The sequence below is a fragment of the Malus domestica genome, chromosome 09 (assembly GCF_042453785.1).
Source record: "Malus domestica chromosome 09, GDT2T_hap1".
Lineage (NCBI taxonomy): Eukaryota > Viridiplantae > Streptophyta > Magnoliopsida > Rosales > Rosaceae > Malus > Malus domestica.
In genome coordinates this window covers 20377282-20392468 of record NC_091669.1, presented here as the reverse complement: position 1 = coordinate 20392468, position 15187 = coordinate 20377282, and the positions used below count along the sequence as shown (strand labels likewise).

The following is a 15187-nucleotide window of genomic DNA, read 5'->3' as shown; positions in this document are numbered from 1 at the left end:
ATGCCTTTGGCTAAAAATTCTATGAAAACCTATCGGGGATAAGAGTCCAAGGAAAAGGAGAAATTGGAAAAGAGGAAGTCTCCCTATATATTCGTAAAAGCTCCAACAAAGTTGATGATGTTTGTACAAGTATTTCGAAGATGGACTAAAGTTAAAGCAAGGGACTTTATCAAAAGAAAAGTTAAGGCATGTGTTATCATGTTGGATAAAGTTAAGGGACAAAGGATCATTCTAATTCACATCTGTCAGAGAAATAAAGCTAAGGTAACAGACATAGGAAGCCAAGTCTTATATGCAAGGTCATTCTTTGCGGTCCAATGAAAACATAGGTGCACTTATAGACAAATGAACAAAGGAAAAGAAGTCAAATACAACTTTTGTTCCCCTTAAACCGACCCATGCTTGGTCTTTGTAGAGAAAAACTACAAGAAGATTTGGGAAAAACATCACTTTGTACAAGTGTTAATGAGAAAGAATGACAAGTATCAAAGACAACACATGTATGGTAGACATGAAGAATGCGTTACTACAAATTTCAGAATGCAATTCTCACCTTTGGAGCCGTGAATCAACGCTTGTTTTCAAACGAACTCAATACTGCAAAATAGTTTATCCTACAACCATGTCAAAAACAAAGTCATGATGGTACTGAAAGCTACTAATGATAAAAGAAAAGTTAAGTAAATTTAGACTACAAAAGCTACCAACATCAAATTAGGCTTATCATCTACCATTACACAAAAAGAAGGGTTTTTACAACCCAACCAAGCTCATTACCTGAAAGAAATAGCAACAAACCAAATTGAAGAGATGCCATTGCCCGGGACTCCTTCACGAAAGAATTTATAAGTTCATCGCAGTTAGAGTTTCATTCCACTCCAAATACATAAGCGAACCCGGAACATAAGGAAAACGCAAATGGGTAACTTGCTTGATTTCTTCCCTTCTTCGTTTTGAGTTTTCGATCCAAAAAGGAAGCACACGAGCAAAAGAACAAGGCAGCAGAAAAACAAAGGTTCTCGTGACCTGCATAAAAGAAAAAAACCCTCTACGATTTAGGAGGAAAAGAGGATAAGTTGGAGCAATTCAAAAGAGTTTGAACTCCACCAATCTTACCCATTCTCCATTTGGAATTCAATGGCACAAACCCAAAAGGAATTTCAAAAAAAGAAACCATTGCGAAAGCAACGGGGAGGGCTCAAGTATATCGACATCGCTATTTAGGGAAACAAATACTGGAGCAGGGAAGATTCCTGATTGGGTTTTTGAGTTGTGCATCTCACAGGAACTTAAAGTCCCACTTTGTCTTCCAGTCTCAGCTACTTAAGGAAAAGATTGAATTGTGCGTTTCATGTGGGGCTGGGAGTCCCACTTTATGTCTTCAAATCCTAAGCTGCGTAAGGAAAGGACAAAATCAAACTCCTATTTCTCAAAGCCTATTAGGTAATTACCACAGGTTATATATGGGTTTTAAATAAATCCAAATGGCTTCTCATTTTGCCATAGTCTGAACACAAATCCAAATAAAATATTTTACGAACTACGCTGGTTTGATTTTGTTAAGGATATGTAGGTAGTCTGATATCAATTTTAGACGCAACCATGAAATCAAGACGAATCCCTGGTTTATATAAACTAATTCACTTATGCTACTTTGACCAAGTAATTACAAATTCTACGAAAAGTAAAAGAGAAGTTTGGAAGCACAGTTCCTAGATTTCCAATTAATGTATGATACTCATGCAACGAAGCCGAAGAAAAGTCTTAAATGGCATGAAGCCATGTCAAAAACTAAATGGCACAAAGCCGCTTCAAATGACATAAAGCCGGTTCAAATTACAAATGGCACGAAGCCACATCAAATTTCAAATGCCATGAAGCCGCATCAAATCCAAAAGACACGAAGTAGTATCAAATGCTCCAATAGCTTAAAGTCCTCACTTGCACGGGCTAAAATTGCACAAGGCAACAAAAGCTCCAATGGTTTAAAGTCTTCGCCCGCATGAGCTAAAATTGGTTTAAAGTCTTCACCCGCATGAGCTAAAACTGCACAAGGCATCAAAAGCTCCAATGGCTCAAAGTCCTTGCCCGCATTGTTGGAAATATGCCCTGAAAGTCAATCTTTGGAAGAAACCTTTCAGGACATTGAATGGATGTATAGATGATTCTTGTACATCAAATGGCAAAGATACTAATTAGGACTATCTCAACACACGATATATGTCCTAAATAGTGAATCCATGGACAATGGATTGATGGAAGAAGTAATCTAATAATGTTAGACGACAGAGACCTTCTTCACATAACCATCATGTCCAAAAGGTTCCTGGTCATAGGATTGTCGGAGGGATACTGACAATGCATAGACCGGTACATACTATGTCCGCTTCAATTGGAAGGATGGAAAGTCTCGTCCCATTCGTGTAGTGACACTAAGACAGGTATGTAGGTGCTCATTAAGGGAATGAGTTCACTGAACACAATCGAACGAGAGTACTTGCATAGAGGTCTACTCACATGTCAAGCAAGTAACTCTAATGGTTGGAATAATGTAAGTAGTCCTTTGACCTGAGGCATCATAGTTGTCTTGTGGTTAGGTACTTGATCTTTGATTCTGTCAAAGTCACTCCATTTGCGGGTGTCCACGGCATAGTTGGGGTTAAGCCACTTAGTCATGGAGGCAAGTGAATGTGCAACAAGGAATCTCTAATCCTCGTTAAGAGAGGATGAATACTCTAAGATATGATTCGGGAATCTTCGGCCGAAGTATCGAGCGTAATAAAGGAAAGCGTTCCTATACGACTCAAATGAATCATATAAGAAGGAATAATCACATTAGGGGTTTGACATAATATATCCATACCCTAGTAATGTGATTGAGAGTATTGTTTTAGAGAATGATCGAATTACATTGTAATTCTAACTGAATAGGTTCTCCGAACAAATTCTACATTAACTTGGGTAGCCATGATATATGGTTAGATGTCACTCATGACCTGTGAGTTCTTCTAGATGATTAAATGTAGTCGTCAAAGAAGAAGGTGAATTAAAAGTAAGTTTTAATTCACTAAGTGATTGGATTAAATATAATCAATTGGATTGGTGCTAATCACCTCACTGCCTTGCTAATTAGAACCTAAAATGATTGTTCACCAATACACTCTTGTAGTGAGTAACTAATGGATGATGGAAATAATTAATTGGATTAATTAAGTGTTGTGATTAATTAGAATGTCTAAAGAAATCATAAAAGCGATAAAAGATCGTTTTGGGCTTAAAGAAAAGTTCGGGTCTAATTGGGCCCATTGGGCCTAAACCCATTGGGCTTTTATTCAAGCATATGATGACTTGAAATAATAAAAGCCCAAAGCCCAAACAACACTAAAGGGGCCGGCCAAAGGAGGGAGAGAGAGAGTCAAATGTTGACTTGTTTCCTTTTGGTTATAAAAGGGCACAAAGTTTCATTAGGGTTTTTTGAAGTGTTAAAACAACAAAAGAGAAAAAAAAATATCTCTCTCAACGCTCAAAGGGCCGGCCACCAAAAGGGGGTTTAGCTAATCATCTTCTCACCCTTTTGGTTATTCCTTCATCCTTCTTACTACTCTAGTGGGTGAGGATCTTTAGAGGTGTTCAACTTTGGAGACTTAAGGAGAACCAAGGAGCACTCATTCTAACAAAGTGGAGGAGGCAAGGAGGGAGGCTAGGCTCAAGGAGTTCCAACAACAAAGGGCTTGGAGGTGGTCCATCCTTGGTCTAAAGTCTAGATCAAGAGGTATAAAACTACTCCTACACTTTGTTCTTCAATAAATTGTTTTTGATGCATCTTACATAAACCTATGCATCTTGAAGGGGATTTGCATGACTATAGCTTTGATATTATTTGATAACATGCTTCCGTTGCTTTCGTATATAAATTTTGAATTGTATATGCATGCTAGTCACTAGAAATCCCACATGAAATCTCACAATTTCCCTTCAAGTGGTATCAGAGCCAAAGGTTTATATTTGATGTGTCCTTTTGGATTTTATGCATATGGGTTTTAATTTTATGTATCACATGTTATTGCTTCATTCAAAGTATGTTTATCTTTTGTTTTTCAAATGTTGAAAAATATGAATCAATAGTTGAAAAGATATGTATGCAAAAGTGTTTTGGATGCATGAATGAAGATTGAGTTTAGAACAAAATTTTGGGGTTTTGTTCCAAAAAGGGGGCACGGCAAAGGGGGTTTTTTGGCTAAGTGTTTGTGTTTTATTTTGAATCACACACACACACTTTGAAGCTAGAAAGAATAGATCTTGTCACTTTTGTTTTTGGGTTTGAAAAAATCACCAAGAAAGTACAAATCTTGAAATTGTTTTCATGGTTTTGTTCTTGATGTTCATGGTTTGGTTTTTGGTGAAAATGGTTTCATTTGTTTTTCATACATTGTTTTGTGGTTTTGGATGGTAAACTTACCATCCATAACTTTCCAAAATTTAATTCAATCCTAAACTTGTCTAGATGAATTTCCATCACCTTTTACTAAAGTCCTTAAAGCAAAACCAAGTGACAAGTAAAATTTAATTTTTCTACTTTGTGTTGAATTATTGCATGATGGGTGGGACTTCCCATCCCCTCTTAATATGGCCGGCCACCCTAGTGGATTTCCCACTTGTTGGGGCTATTTTGTAATTTGAAAAAGTTGTTTTACTTTTGAGTATTTACGGTTTGACCCCTAACTTTTTCATATTTGCATTTAGGCCCCTACTATTTGAAAAGTTAAAATATTTGATTTTAATTTTATTGGTTGTTTAAACTCATAATATTATTATTATGCCCATATGCACTAAATCTAATTGTTTATGTTGCATTCCAATTGATTATTTAATGTGATTAAGTAGTTAGAAAAATGGTTGACTATGGACTTATGCCTTAAACGATAATTGAGCTATGAGAAAGGGCGCTAAACTCAAATTGTTTGAATCTTGGGAATGTGTTTTAATTACTGTTTCAATTGGACCTTGTCATGATGGACTTTAATCATTCTCTCCCTCTTAGTATGTGTAATTTGTAGGAATTTGTACAAATCGGTTTGTAATTCTTATTACTTCTTAATCTCTTTTAATTGGTTGATTCCCTCTAGTACTAGACTAGAGTTTCTTTAACTATTGGTAAGGAGACATAATTAAAAGAGGGTTTTGACATGAGATTAAAGATTAATTGGGTCCAACGCCCTAATTAGCGATGAATGATTGTCTTTCATTTCTAATGGCTCAATGAAAAATTGTTTTAATTGGATTGAAAAGCACGTAATTAAAATGACACAACCTCCTCGAGTTCTTATTCAACAATGTTGGCTCGTTGTTGCAATAACCCAATAAGTCCATGGTCATCCAAGAGCCTAAGATAACTATAAAGTCCAATTTCAAAGGAATGCAAAAACCGTAGTAGTAGTAGTTACTTCCAATATTTGAAAAATTCGTTTTTGATATTGATTTGTTTTTCTCAAAACAAATAGTGGGAGTATCATACGCTACTAAACTATAATGAATATAATTAGTAGTTATATATATCTCAAATATTTTGAAAAATGTTTTGATATTGATTTGTTTTATGAAAACAAATAGTGGGGATATCATATGCTACTAATTTCATTAACTTTGGACTAGTAGTTATAATAGGACACAATTTATTTGAATGTGATTAAATAAATAAAAATGATGAGACCTTAAAATCCCTCAACCAACAAACAATTTTAAGTTGAAAGTGGAGAGGTGCTATTGAACACTTCTTCGTGGCCTTCCACCATGGTAGGCTCCAATCGTTTATGACTTGTACACCGCCTTCACCCTATCATGGGGAAGTGCAAAGTGCATGCTTATACTCAGGAGAAGTCTATATAAACATTTGATGAGGTGAAGGTAGGCAACGAGTGTGGCCAACATCGTATCATCGTGAGGTCATACTTGAACCCCTATCTAAACCTGCATGGTGGGTCGAAACTTAACTAAGAGAAATGGTGCCAACATCGTATCATCGTGAGGCATTGTTCTCTAGAGGCCAAATAGATGGGTAATCACAAGAGGTTGTTGTGAATGGGTAAGTGTACCCTCTCATTATTATTTTTGCTAGCCGACATCGTATCATCGTGAGGTGGGCTTGGTAATAGTGAGCCTCCCGTAACCCGCTAGGAGCTTTCTTTGAAATCTCCCGGATTCCATCTTGAGGGATATGGAATTTGCCAAAAATGGTGGGTGGTGTCATTTGGTTTAAAGACCCGAATCGTTTGACTTAATCGACAATCAAACTAATTTATTTTATTGTTTATGTATTTAGATATGGTTGGAAGCACACTCGCGAAAATACTCGACAAACATTGCCTAGAGGGGCACAATTTCCCATCATGGTATCGTAATGTCAAGATTCTCCTAACATTGGAGAAGATTGTTTACGTGCTAGACAAGGCTCCACCTCACATACCTCTCGGCCCTGAGGCCACTGAGGATGAACGTGCTAAGTATGACAAGCACGTTGAGGATGACACACAAGCCAAGTGCTATCTGTTGGCTTCCATGAATAAGGAGCTACAGAGACAGCACGAGGTCATGGACAGTGCAGCTTCCATCATACTCCATCTTACGGAGTTATATGGTGAAGGGACGCGCAACCGTCGCTTTAGCACTGTTAGTGAACTTATGAAGACCAAGATGGTCAAGAGGGCTCCAATGCATCAACATGTACTGAAGATGATAGGACTCATTGAACAAATGGAGAACCTAGGTACTCCACTTGACGGGGAATTGGCCCAGGACTTCATTTTGGCTTCTCTTTCTGATTCATTCTCGCAGTTCGTTATGAACTACAATATGAATAAGATGGATAGTACTCTCTCTGAGTTACTAAACATGTTAGTAACTGCCGAGAAGACTATGAAGAAAGAGAACGTTGTAGGGACTTCTGCAGTAGCCTACAACAAGCCATCCTCTTCCAAGGCTAAGCCGCAAGGAAAAGGCAAAGGGAAAGAGAAGAAGTCTCCCACTCCTGAGCCGCAAGGAGGAGTGAGGAAAAAGAAGGCAAAAGAGCCCAAGGGGACTTGCCACCACTGTGGAAAGGAGGGGCATTGGAAGAGGAATTGCAGGTTATACCTTGCAACTCTTAAGGACAAGCCACAAGGTATGGTTTATGTTTTTATCTTCAATTCTAATAACAAAGGGCTAGGCTCAAGGAGTTCCAACAACAAAGGGCTTGGAGGTGGTCCATCCTTGGTCTAAAGTCTAGATCAAGAGGTATAAAACTACTCCTACACTTTGTTCTTCAATAAATTGTTTTTGATGCATCTTACATAAACCTATGCATCTTGAAGGGGATTTGTATGACTATAGCTTTGATATTATTTGATAACATGCTTCCGTTGCTTTCGTATATAAATTTTGAATTGTATATGCTTGCTAGTCACTAGAAATCCCACATGGAATCTCACAATTTCCCTTCACGCATGAGCTAAAATTGCACAAGGCATCAAAATGCTCCAATAGCTTAAAGTCCTCAACTGCACGAACTAAAACTGTACAAGGCATCAAAATGCTCAAATGGCTCAAAGTCCTCGCCCGCACAAGCTAAAACTGCACAAAACTGCACAAGGCATCAAAAGCTCCAATGGTTTAAAGTCCTCGCCCGCATAAGCTAAAACTGCACAAGGCATTAAACGCTCCAATGGCTCAAAGTCCTTACCCACACGAGCTAAAACTGTACAAGGCATCAAACCCCAACAAACACATAAGGAACTACAAGTGACTTGATCCCTTAACGGTGGTACGTAGGCAATCTAGGGCTCTACCTAGATACAGTCACAAAATCAAATAAACACCCAAATCCTCAAGTTACGATTTATTCATATTAGAATCAAAGGGTATTCCTTTCCTAAAAGAAGGGTTGTAATTAATAGGCGCATAGCCTAGAATAGATCGAACTCAAATTAATAAAACCCTCTTCAAAGAATGAACGAGGGTGAAATTATGTTGAGTGAATTATTTGTTTACATATTGTGTACAATTTTTGCTCAACAGGTCTTATTGAGGAAGACTTATGAATGTCATCGACCTTGCCAACTGCCTTATGAATTGATGAGTAAGTAATGAGATCATATTCAAATCCTTTCGAATCCCTTTCACCAGCTTTGTAGCCTCTTCGAGAAAACCAGCTCGGCTTAGACGACCAAGAATAGTGTTATAAGTAATTGCATCTGGTTCAATCTTAGAATGCTTCATTTTGGCAAACTTTTCCAAAGCCTGATTTGGGCCACCCGTCCTAGCCAAGCCGTTAAAAATGATATTATGTGAGTTTAGGTCGGGAATGCAGCCGTTTTCTTCCATGATTGTAAGTAAGGAATGTGCTTCATGTATCATATTAGCCCTCATCATCCTTGACATGAGTGCATTATAAGCATACACGTCTGAAGGGCATCCGATTTTCTTCATCTCCTAAAAAAGATCCAAAGCGTCATCAAGACGCCCACATTTCCCAAAATGTTTAATCATCACACCATACACCCTAGCACTTGAACGACCTCAGTTTTCTTTCAATTCTTAGAATAACTCATTTGCAGCTTCGTACAACTTTGCTTTTCCAAGACTGTTGATCAAGCTGCAATAGGCACTTGGACAAGGAGGAAAACCCTTATCTCTGAAGGTTTTTGTATATAGGCAGACACCCCTTCTCTTTGATATCCTAAGCTAGGCTTCAAGCTTGCTCAACCTTCCCTAACTTGAAAAAAAATTGCCAAAAACGTACTCTAAATCTTTGTGTTAGATGTAAACCATTATCCTTCATCTCATCAAACAACCTAATGACGGAATCATCATGACCCTATTTCCCTAATGCAGATATCAGTACACTACATGTAATCATGTCTGGGAAACAGTTACCCTTGTTACACATCTCATTGTAGAGCTCATGGACCTTGTCATGATGCCTTTCTTGCATCAGTATTAAGATCATGGAGTTGTAAGTATTTGCAGTTGGTTTGAACTTGTGGCCTTTGATCTGGTAGAAGACAGATGGTGCGTTGTTCACCATCTTAGCCCTGCCCAAGATTCTTATGATTTTGGATAGTTTAGCCGGCTCAATAACACGTGCACTCTGAGCCATTTCTTGGATAGTTCTCAACATTTCATGAAATGTACCAGCCTTATCCAAGCAGTGGATCAACGCCAAGTAGGTGGTTGAATCGTGTTGGAAAGGGAAAAACAAAGAGCATTATATCCCCATTCACCAACAAAGATTTTACCCCGACTTGAGCGGAAATGGTACGTAGTAGGAAAAGATGAGAGACCTGTCAAAGAAATGGGAGCCTTTATGATCAAGAGAGTTCAGAGGTAACACAAAGCCCACATGAACTCATTAAAAGTTTCCACTGCGTTGGAAACCTCTGAAAATGTGAAGTTTGAGAAAGTACCTCATGGGGGAAGAAATCAACTTCATTGGAGAAGCAAAAAGGAGGTAGAAAAGGCAAATAACAAGATTGAGGGGGAAATAGATCATGTGCCACAAAGCCCTCATCCTGGGAAATACAAAATCCCAAGGAGAGCTCAAGAGGACATGGTAATGATATCAACATCTAGATGGAGCCCGGAGCCAATATGTTTAGGAATTATTGATAGGAGCATATTTATGCGACTGAGTTAGCTTGTTCTCATGAATTTATGTTGTTATTTCTTAGTTAATTATGTATTTTAAGCTATTTTCGTGTGTTTGTAGGTCTATAGGCCTTATGAAGCAATAAGATGCATTTTGGTGCATTTTGGAGTAGTTTTGGGCTTGGAATGAATAGCACATGCATGGAGCAAGGTGGATGGATGAAATTAAAGACTAAAGTGGCTAGGAATGTGTTAAAGAGAAAGAAGAATTAATGTAAGAAGGATAAAGAGCTCAGCCACAAAGGGGTGTCCCTCCACCATTCACCTTTCCATCATTGTCGTGCACCACCATTGCACTCCCTTTGGATTCCTATGTTATGCATCATCATCTATGTTCCCTCCATTGACTCATTTGTTGCATTATTCCACCTTCCTTTCCTTTCTCTACCATGTGCACAATCATTCATGTTCCCTAGCTGCAACACCACTCCATTTTACCCCCATGCTTTGCATCATCACTTCACTTTCACCTTTGAATCATTTCAAACACCACTCATTGCACTCAATTGCTACACCATTCCTTGTTCTCTCCATCATTTCAGAATTCATGCATCATTACATTGAATCATTGCACTCAATTGCTACACCATTTCTTGTTCCCTCCATCATTTCAGATTTCATGCATCATTGCACTCAATTGCTACACCACTCCATGTTCCCCTCCATTGCCATGCACTTCCTCTATAAAAGGAAGTGTGTGTAACATAAATTTAGTTCATACTTAGTTAGATCATTCACTCCCATTTCAACATAACCTTCATCCAAACACATCCATTCATCTTCACATCTATTCCTCCATACAAACAAACCTTCAAACACTCACCAACACCTTGTGTCGTAGCAAAGGAAGGGAAGGAAAGTGCTTGGGCGTGCTTGCTGTCCAACTTGGATTGTTGGAGCGTTTAGGTGTTTTCTTTCTTTTGTTTCTAATGTTTAAATTCATTTCATTTCGTTTTGTTGTAAATATGAGAGTCTAAACCCCTATTGGCTAGGGGTGATTTCAAAGCCATGATTATGTGTGCAATATAATTTGATAAATTCCAGTTATGAACTCTTGAATCGTGATTGCAATTGGCTTAACTATTTGATTGATAACTTATTTGTATTTGTTAATTAAGGGTCGACACTTAATTGGCATGCATAAATCCGTTGCTAAGGAAGTTTCACATAATCGTTACAAACTTATATTCACATGTAGTGAAGGTCGCTTATAAACGATCGCATTAAGTTCAATTCCTAGCATGAGTGACATGATGTCATAGTTGCAAGTGCTTTGTCAATGCTTATGATTTTCATTAAACGTAATGATCTTTGATTGTATCTCTATTATGATGTCATGTAGGGAACTTTTGAAGAATGTTTTTGGGTTGTCGAATGATGTCATCCAATCCAATAAAATAAGGAAAATCTGAGAGTTAACTAGTGATGTCACGGTTAATTTCGAGCATTGTCATTCATAATTCAATGAAGTAGTAACTGGAAATCGAGTTGTTTGCATACATATCATGTGTGGAGAAAAAGCCTTTAGCTATCCCATCCATCATCTTATTTCTCAATTTTATTTTACAATCTGTCTAGTTTTTCATACTTGTTTGTTTGTTACAACTTCCTCTAAATCAAAACCCCCCTTTTAGTTTCTTGTTTCAAAGTGTTTCAAATCTGTTTTAATTTGTGTTTTTAAATGTTTTGATTCAAGTAAAAATCAATTTTCGTCCAAAGTCATTCCTAGTGTCTAGTTTAAGTTTATTTGGTTGTTTTAAGTTGTTTTGAGTATTTTAAGTTTGCTTTGAGTCTTGTGAGTCCTGTTAAGTGTTTTTAAATTTAGTTTTACGTTTTTGAGTTAGTTTAGAGGTTATTGGCAAGCCCTCCTAATCCCCGGTCCAGAACGATCCCTACTTATACTACAATTGTCAAAAGATGGTTAAATTTGTGTGTTAAGTTAATTTTCGCATCAATTATCTGGCTTGAGAGAGGAATGCCTCCACCGTTGCTGGTTGATACTCTCTGTGAAAACCTATTGTAGGCACATAACTTTGGCATAACTCGGAAAGAAAGGTTGCCCGAGCTGATGTTGCCAAAAGAACCTATGATGGCACATGTCAGTGTTAAAGAAATAGGAAAAGAGGAGTCGGGCAGAATAGGTTTGCCCGAGCTCACAAAGAAATAGCCCGAAAGAGTATATTTAGACAAAATGGTTTTCAGTCACCCGACTTTGACCCTAGCCAACCATCTTGAGCCTATTTATGTAACTTCTCATCTGGAAGGAGTGCCCTTCAAAAGGGTTTTGATTCATGAAGGAGTTACGGTCAATGTGTTACCATATAAGCAGATGAAAAATGTGTGTAGAAGTTAGGAGGATCTCATCCCCATGGATCTAATAGTTTCCAGTTTCTCTGGAGCCATCACTATAACTCATGGGATATTACCCCTGGAGGTTGACTTGGGCTCCAAGCAAATCATGCCAGCCTTCTTCGTTGTCGATAGTACTTCCACCTATGGAGCTTTACTAGGCCGAGATTGGATTCATCAGAGTTTCTTTATGCCTTACACCCTACACCAAGTAGCAGTTTACCATAAGGAATGAGTCGTGGGACCAGGATTTTGGGAAATGGTGGACGCTGAGTCACGACCATTCCTCCCTATTGCCAATGTAGAAGAAGCCAGCTTTTATAATCCAAGTATTGGGATTCTCTAGTGCTTAGGAGCTGATAAGAACGGCTGCCCGACTAAGGTGACAGCCCGAAAGATTATAGAACAAGGATTATTCCTCACCAAGGGAGAATGGGATGGGCCCCATATTGTCCTAACTCCCCAACACCAGTGATATTAGAACAACGAAGAAATGACCAAGTAGTTGCAGTCAGGTCCTTAATCAAAAGATTGTTATTGTATGGAAGTGAGATGAAGCAGGAAAGGGAGAGCTGTTGCCCGAGCATCCAACAAGAAGGTAAAGTTAAAGACCTTCAAGGAATGAGAGTTATTATGGAACACAATTCAGCCTTTAGGCGCTCAAGTTAGAGGCTTTGGGAAAGAGAGTCCTACTTGGGAATGACCTTTTGTTATTCGCCAAGCACTGGATAAGGCAGGATATTACTTTACTGATTTAGAGGAAAGACATCCAGTTAATGCTAAGTTTTTAAATAAATATCATCCAACTCTCTGGGATATAAGAGATTGTTACATTGAAGAGAGTTGGTGATTTCAAAGAAAAGTTAAGTTAGATGGTGCAGTAAGAACTTCAATATTATGCAATAAGTGAAACAAATAAAGGCAAAGAATAATTTTATTTCATAAAAAGAAAGTTACAACGGCCCTAACCTAACAAATTTACATCTTCACCCAGAGTGATTATTTTGGAGTAGTAAGTCTGCATAATTGTAAAAATTCTAGTAGACTCGACCAAAACAGTGTTGCTATTAACAAGTTGAGACTCAGCATGTTCTAGTTCCAGATTTTCCTTTTTCACTTCTTCGATCTGTTGTTTGAGTGTGCCAAGGAGAGTCGCTTGTTCAGCCTTTAGCACAGCAAGTTGCTCTTCTATCACCACCTTGATCCTCTCCTCTGTCATTGAACCTTTATCCACCAACTATTGAATATGAGTGGAATACTGGATTGTTTCTCCTTAAAGCACCTTACTCAATTGGCTTACCTCTTAGCTCTCTGATGCTGATCCCTAAAAGCCTCAAGTTCTCAAAATATGAGAGAAATGACTCATGCTGAACTCTTGATAGTTGATCAACCTTAAACAAATATGTTGTGGCCTTCTCTATGACATGAAGAGCCTTGAGGCTAAATGAAGATGAGAAGTCCATCTTCACCCACTTTTGAAAGACTCGGTGTTGCTCTTGAAAACCATAAGATTCAGAGGGATGCCTTGAGGATTTCAGCTTTGTCTTGAGTTGCCTGAACTCTTTAAAAAGCTTGGGTAAAGCTGCAGTTGTGGAAATAGGTGAGGGAGAAAAAGGCAGTGGTCCAGCTTCTTTAGAGGGCGTAGCAATCGAGGAGGTATCAACAGAGGGAGCAACCCGATAAGGGGGAACATTGATGATTGTAGGAGCAGTGGTGGTCTTAATCTTCTTCTTAGGCCTAGGGATAAGAATCCCTATAACCCCAAAAGCTAAAGAAGGTTGAGGAAGTTCTGTCTTGCACACCATATGTGGAGGAGAATTGATCAAGTCCTCTTCAGGGCCTTGTTGCAAAACCAAGAAAAATAAAGTTAAGAGAATGACTACAATTCATAATAAAGGAAGGTAAGATGAGAAAAGTCAATATACTTGAATGGAGCCCAAGGCCTTGGAAGGAGGGGTAGTGACTCCTGGTTGCTTGGGGGGGGGGATCACTCCCACTAACTGGAGAAGGAGGAATGGTGCCCGAACCCTAACCAAAGGCCTATAAATATCAAAGATAAAGAGCAAGTGTCAGTAACTAAGTTATGGAAAAGAAGATAGAAGTAAAGGTACTTCTATACATGAGCAGGATCTTGACTAGAATGAAGAAGCTCCTCCGTAATGGTTGCTGGATGAAGAGAAGCTCGTGGGCTAATTACCTCTAAAACCACGGGGATCTTAGGGACTATAGGCTCCCTAAATGTTGTTGTTAGCTCTTAAACACAAAATGCAAGTAAGAAAGACAGGTTGAAACAAAATTCACTTACTGAAGGCTTTCTGTTTTCTTTCTACGCATGCCCACCTCAGCTACAGAAGCAGAAGACTTGGAGGAGTTAGCGGCATGTGCCCTTGTTCTTTTCTTTGTAGGGGTTACCCGCAGACCAGGGATGGAAAGCTGAGCCTGAGGTCGTTCTTTGGGCTCGGACTCTAAACATTCTACTACCGTTACCCTTGTCTGCCGTGTGGTCTGGGTTTCCAAAACACACTCAACCTTACCCTCTAAGTCTCCAAGTGGCTCAGAGACATCCCCACCTGCTCCAACGCCTTGTCTCTTTACCTCAGCTGCAGCTTCTTGAAGGACAAAGGCATTCCCAACCTCTTCATCCTGCCCGACGTCCATTTCTACGGGGTTGCCTTAGGCTGCAAGTGTGAAGAAACCAAGGAAAGGATTAGAAGAGGGCAGATTCATGAAAATGCCATAAAATTACAAGTTAAAGGTAAGAGGTACCTATCAGAAAGAGTTGATTCTTCTGATGAATCATTTCCTTCCAATCTTCAAGCTAATTTGGCTTTGGATAAGACTTGATGGATAGTTGCTTGAAGAGGCGGTCATGAGCTTCATGCAGGTCTTCTCTATACTTCTTAGTCCATTTTGCTTACCACCAAGATGAGAAGCTTGGAGTGCATTCGAAGTTCAGGGCCATGGGCTTTCGGGCAACCTTGCTCAGTACCTCGAGACTTCGTCAGGCAGCTCGGAATGTGACTTCTTATGGAGAGTGAAATTGATAGGAGGTACTGTAATGAACAGAGTCTAAGAAGGACACCGGGATAGCTTGTCTAAACCCCAATTGTCTAGCACAGAAATTAAAGTGGTAAACCTCCAGCTCGCGCTTATAACGGTC

The 15187-nt window shown here is 38.9% G+C and overlaps 1 protein-coding gene and 1 pseudogene across 1 annotated transcript in view; both read right to left on the bottom strand.

Moving 5' to 3' along the window:
• Positions 1 to 15187, bottom strand: part of LOC103406213 (wings apart-like protein 2) — an 82439-nt gene that overhangs the window by 1094 nt on the left and 66158 nt on the right. The window lies entirely within an intron of this gene.
• On the bottom strand, positions 7578 to 8661 carry LOC139188062 (pentatricopeptide repeat-containing protein At3g16010-like; annotated as a pseudogene).